The sequence below is a fragment of the Girardinichthys multiradiatus genome, chromosome 11 (assembly GCF_021462225.1).
Source record: "Girardinichthys multiradiatus isolate DD_20200921_A chromosome 11, DD_fGirMul_XY1, whole genome shotgun sequence".
Lineage (NCBI taxonomy): Eukaryota > Metazoa > Chordata > Actinopteri > Cyprinodontiformes > Goodeidae > Girardinichthys > Girardinichthys multiradiatus.
Genome location: NC_061804.1, coordinates 9,661,614 through 9,667,613, shown reverse-complemented (window position 1 = coordinate 9,667,613; position 6,000 = coordinate 9,661,614). Strand labels below are relative to the sequence as shown.

General features: G+C 38.5%; 1 protein-coding gene across 1 annotated transcript in view; it reads left to right on the top strand.

The window, feature by feature from the left end:
• The window catches only part of LOC124876627 (unconventional myosin-VIIa-like), a 75,738-nt gene continuing 69,738 nt past the window's right edge, over window positions 1-6,000 (top strand). Inside the window, exons 1-2 of the mRNA XM_047379556.1 lie at window positions 1-211; window positions 2,485-2,583. The gene's annotated coding sequence lies outside the window, so the exon portion shown is untranslated. The remainder of the gene's footprint in view (window positions 212-2,484; window positions 2,584-6,000) is intronic.

Here is a 6,000-nt window from a genome sequence, read left to right as displayed (position 1 = left end):
TTCTAAAGAGAAGGCTGTTAGGAAGATTTTTAAAAACAGAAGAGGACTGACGCGCAAGAGACTGGAGAAAAACACGTCAAGCTTGTTGTTTTTGTTTTTTGTTAAATCATCCTATGAACTCTTGAGCATTTACCGGAAGATAACACACAGCTGAAAATACAGGACAGATACCTGGAGGAAGGGGCAGAGTCCTTACATAGATTGCTGTGAGGTAAGTGTGGCAGGTGAATGTGGGTTAAGAATTAGTCTGTAGCCAGGCCACAGTGCGGCTGCTCTCCTGTAGATTTAGACTAAAGCTGCTTATTGCTCACTTTGTCCTTGGCCAGCATTTAACCAGCTGCTATGTACCCTTAAAGTAACACTCTGTGAAGTGTACCTGCTGTAGGTTCTAGCAAACAATTGAATTTATTTACGACTGTTTTAAATAAATAATGCTTTGGGCAAGTTTATTTAATTGTCAGTCCAAGGATTCATTCTGTGAACCAATAAGAAGCAGGTTAAACTGCTTTCAACTAAAATAATTCTTTGAATCCAAATAAATTTTGAATAATTGCTGAAAATATCTTATCCAGTTACGTTTTTGGGTTGTCTGAGTACTCACTAAGTAAAGATACTTCTGTTATAACCCTGTTCACTTTAACACATTTGAAACTGTAACATACACAATTTGATCACCAAGTGAGCCAGGCTGCCACAGATTTTTGGATATTAAGTAATCCTGCGATCTGACTGTCAGAATGCTGAGGCACTATTTATACAGCACATATTCATCACTGCCACAGAAATTGGCGCAAGTGCTACTTAAATATCACACTAATGACATAGTCATAACATAACTTGATCTCATACTACACTATGCACTTGCTCTGTTGGTGCTGACAAAGATTTACTGACTTCTGGATTCCAATTTATTGGGCTGACTAGAACATCTTGACTTAGTATCTTATTAACTCAGCTAAAACTTATTTGACCACATGGGGGCAATGACCTTTCAGCCCGAGCTGAACAAGCAGTCATGAAGTGTAGAAATAAATAAATACAAAAGATGGTGACATCCTGGCAAAAGTAACCTACCCCATCCTGATACAGCAGAACACTGGGTTCTACACCCTTCATCTCGATACACATGCACTATTCAGAATGGGAGTGCATATAAAATGATACACATACCTCCAAGACGTGACAGGACTTGATGTTCCTAAAATAGCTCTTCATATTTAAACTACTTCAACATCAGTTTTGATTAAAGGGCCGTTGGTAAACACAATTTTATAGATGAAATTATTGCAGCTTTTTTAGAAGCTACCTGAGTTTTAAGCTTGGAAACTGTTGTAGCCTTCGTTATAATCATAATTAGGCAAATTTATAAATAAGTGCTTTCCCTAAACGTCACACTTAAAACAGAATAGTAATTGATCTTATGTCATCTTTCACATCATGCACTTAAAATTAACTCAGTGGTTTTATAAGCTCAAAATGTTACTGTATAATGAAAACATTAAATTCAGTAGGCTGGCTTTTCTGCCATTAAAAGCAGTCAGTCCTTCCTTTACCACTTGAACCTGTTCAAAGGGTGCTGGTGATCATATCCAGTGATCTATGGGGTGTTGTACAACCTGATTTTTAAAATATGTCCCTGCTCAAGCACAGCTGATTCAAAAGGTAAACTTTCTCAGTATGTTACCAAATTCTGCAGAGGCCTGATACAGAGCCATTTATCCAAATCAGCTGTTTTGAATGAAGAGAAACTTCAAACTAGGAGTGTCAAACTCCAGTCCTCGATAGCTGGTGTCCTGCAAACCTTTAGATTTGCCCCTGGTCCAGAGCACCTTCGTCAAATGATCGACTCCTTACCAGGCTGCTGCAGAGCTTAATGACCTGCTGATGAGGCAATTCGATTAGGTGTGTTGGAGCCGGGTTGCATCTAAAAGTTGCAGGATAGTAGCTCCTAAAGACTGGAGAGCACCCCTACCTTATTCGAACAGTTAAATAGCATCTTCAGTGTGTAGTCAATTTGTTTAGAGTCCGGCTAATTAACCAATTATTTGATTATTTGGTGTGTTAAAGCAGAGAAACATCTAAAAGTTGTAGTAGACACAAGTCCTCAAGAATTGGTGTTTGACAGTTGTGCTCTAAACCATGCAGGATATCAGCCCTGGAAGTCTTAGTCTTGATGAGATGTTTTTTAGAAATGTAACTGTGAATAAGAGCACCTGTTAAACACAGCTTACATCATCATGGAAAGTAGAGGTGTAGATGTACAGTATGTAAGCCTCCTCCGAGGTCATGTAAAGCTCTTTAACCCTAAGAGCTGCAGCTGTTCAAAGAGTAGTTAAGGGGAACTGCTTTGTTTAATGTTGGATAATTTTCCTCTTCACCGTCTCCTGTTTGCAGTTTGTAAAATTTAGATTTGTTTTTTGTGCACCAGAGAAAGAAGAACCTAAAATGCTGGGTGCTTTTTTCCAACTTGTCCCGTTTTTTCAGACAGTGAACCTCTGCCGTCTTCATGGAGGCGAGTATCCTAGAGGTTCTTGGCCGATGATGACAGTGTCACACCCAACAGTGCCTCTGAATCCCTGCCATGTGAGTGATACATGTGAAGTGCACATACTTGTTAGAATAACAATGCAGACCACACGCAGCTTAGCAGCCAGGAGATTTAACAAGCCGCCTGGCCTCTGTGTGAAAATTTTCCAACAGGTTAACTTTGGGTCTTGTGAGCTGTGATGATTAAGTGATTTGTAGGTTGTTTCAAAAGCCTTAAAATTCATGTTTGCATGTAACGGTAACAATCAGATGCATCCTCTGACCAAATATTAATTGATTATTGAAACAATATGTTAAAAGCAATAGCTGAATCATAGAATGCATCTCTGCAACAACATCAAGGAAGATGATAAAAAGCTTGTTGAAAAATGTGGAGAGAAAATCTTCAGAGACGTTGAACCAGGTTAAGGTGTAAATATGACGAGATTCATGAAATTTTAGAACTAGTGAACACAAATATAATACAACATCCAATGTGAATGAACGTTGGCAGAGATATTGTGCAGGAAAACACAGAGGCTACGACGTCCTGCAAAATAACATTGATCGGATTTGTGTCATTTAGAAAAAAAAGTTGATAAAATGGTTTTAAAAAATAGTCTTTATGACATTTCTCTAACATTAAAATAAATTTTAGAATGATTTTTTAATAAGTGGATTTTATGGTTTGTTGGATTATTGTCAAAGACTATGAATATTCCTAATGTGCCGGTGTAGTGCACACGAAAGCCCAGAACTGACCTGACCTCCCCTACAAGAGGTTTGCTTTTCCTCCCTGTACTCCCAGTAAAAATAACCTCTTATTCCTCAGAGGGACCAACCTGAGATCTCCAAAAGATGAGACGCATATGACCTTGTTAGCTGGTAACTATTCATTGCAGGTTTTGACATGTGATCACCAGTATAATTCAGATCTGTTATGTTATCAAACATAAACAACATAGAAGCAGAACAGATTAATTGTATCTCTTTTTTTTCTGAATTTAATTTTAGCATTTTGTCCACAGCTGTCTTTTAAAAGCTGTTCTGTACAGAGCAAAACCTCCTTACCATGAGGTTTATTTTTGTAGCTTTGATAAAAATATCTTCACAACATTGGGCCTAAGTGTCAGTGAATTGCTCCCTTCATTCTGGACTAAGCTCACAATACAGGGTCAAAAATCCACCAGATCTCAGAAGAGTCTTCTGGGGGCATTTTAAGAGTGTAGTACACCCACGACTGTTCTCAATAACACATGAAGGTTCCACAAAACGGGTTCCTTACCATGTTGGCAGGCAGCATATCTGGGTGCTGGGTGTGGCATAAAAGAGCCTGCTAATAGATGTTACAAATCAAAGATGTCTGTGATGTCTAGTGGTGGGAAAATTCAGTTTGTTTGGGGGAACTCATTGGTTTTGCCTGTCAATTGCATGGAGGTAGACTAAAACCTCTTTTTGCATCCCATTCTGCTTTGCTGCTTGCAGGTTTATTTCATTCTCTACCTTTTCAGTTTGCTCTACTTTGACTTTTTTTTTGCTTTGACTTCTAAGAATTTTCCTGCACTGTTATGTTTGTGTGTTATGTGAAGAAAAACTTTCTATTAAGCTAAGGACATGTAGGAGTAATGAAGTTCTCCCACTTCAGGATCTCACCAAGGAGTAAGAATGAATATTACGTGTTCTACACTACAATACAATTATCCCTTTTTAGTTAGCCCCTATGAACATAGATATCTGTATATGCTGGGTTCCCTGTGGAATAGTGGTCCCAGCTGAAGTGAAGCACACACACCTCCAAATTGCACCCAAACTTATCGGTGTTGATTGATGGGAGACTGAAAGAAGTTCAGCAACGAAGAGTAAGAAGAAGAAAAAGCAGCTCACAGGGATTTTATCCTACTGACATCACCTCTCAATGGATGTTTTCACACCTGAGTTGTTTAGTCCGTTAAAAACAAACACTGGTTTGTTTCCCTGATTTTTGTGATTTGTTTGTGTGATGTGAACACAGCAATCGCACAAGCGTGCAGACCAAAACAATTCCTAACAAACTCTAAAGCGATTCATTTATGGTGTGCACGTGATCTGACCTCGATCCGGCACAGCTACCAGGTGTTTCCTGCAAGCTTGATGCAGCCTTCCTGTAGCGAGGTTTGCGTTGCATTGTTGGATGCGATTGAGTAAACAAACGAAGAAAGAAGGCACTGTGTCTTTTTTGTAAAGAATAAAGCCCCATGCAATCATTCTTCTCAGATACTTCACAGATAATTTTGCCTGAAATAGTACCCAGAGACACACTAATGAGAGGTTTACATTCTTCATGTTTTTTATTAACTCAGAGCACAACATCTGTTTCCTGTATTTATATTTGGTTCTCCCGCACTGGGCACATCTGACCACATTCTTGTGCGGTTTGCAGTGAAAGGTTCTGGATCACTTGGAGTTATCTCTGTGTGAAAAGAAACCGAACCTTCCAAAAGCGTTACCAGTTAACAAACTCATCAACTGATTCAGGCCAAAAGAAATGAACTACAGGTGTATTAAAAACGTCAGGTTTAAGAGTCCTCCTCCACAACAATGCTGAAACCGGTGGTGGAGGTACAGTCACCTCCCTTATGTAGATGTATACAAATTTGTCAGATTGAGACACTGTCAATATCACAGAGCAGACGTGCTACCCGTGGCAGTAGCTGTCTGGTAGGATGACGGGGGAAAACCTAACTGATGAGTACTAAGAGCTGAGCAGTAGAGGTTGTGGATGTCTTGAAGGGGGCCTTCGATGTTCATGCATCTCCTGACAATTTCTAAATCGAGTTTCCTTATTTTACCTGAACTTAATCAGAATATGTTTTAGTTCACAACCTCTTCAGCAAGGAAACCTGGTCATATTAATCTGCATAAGTATATTTCCAGGCTGTACAGAAAGTTAAAAAATTTTTATGGAAACTGAAAAACTAGAGGACCAGAGAGGAAATGCAAACCTAAAGAAATGCTGGATGAGGCATGAGACTTTAATATCAAAGAATCTATCAATATGTTTTGAATGTGTATGAAGTAATAACTAAATGATGAGAAATTGTTGACATCGTTCTTTAATTGCATCAAACTGTTGTTGAATAACTACTTTATAGAGGTGGGTTTATGAATTTAAAAGCATCAACAAATATAGAAACAAAAGCATTTTATGAACAGTAGAGATGTGCATGTTTGCCTAAAATAACTTCCCTGAGGACATAATAAGGCTTTACAAAGAAACGAAAACCCTGATGCAGTTTCTTTTCTACAGACTGCAGAACAAAATTAGAGAAAGTCATACAGGAAGCAACGGGGGAAAATGTGAACGTTACCTTCAGAAAAATCAGTATAAAGATTTTGAAAACCATTTAACATTTACTTCCACTTTGCTGTAATGTGTCAACCGCATACATTCTCAATGAAAAACATTGAAGTTTGTAGTTATTATGTAACAGGATG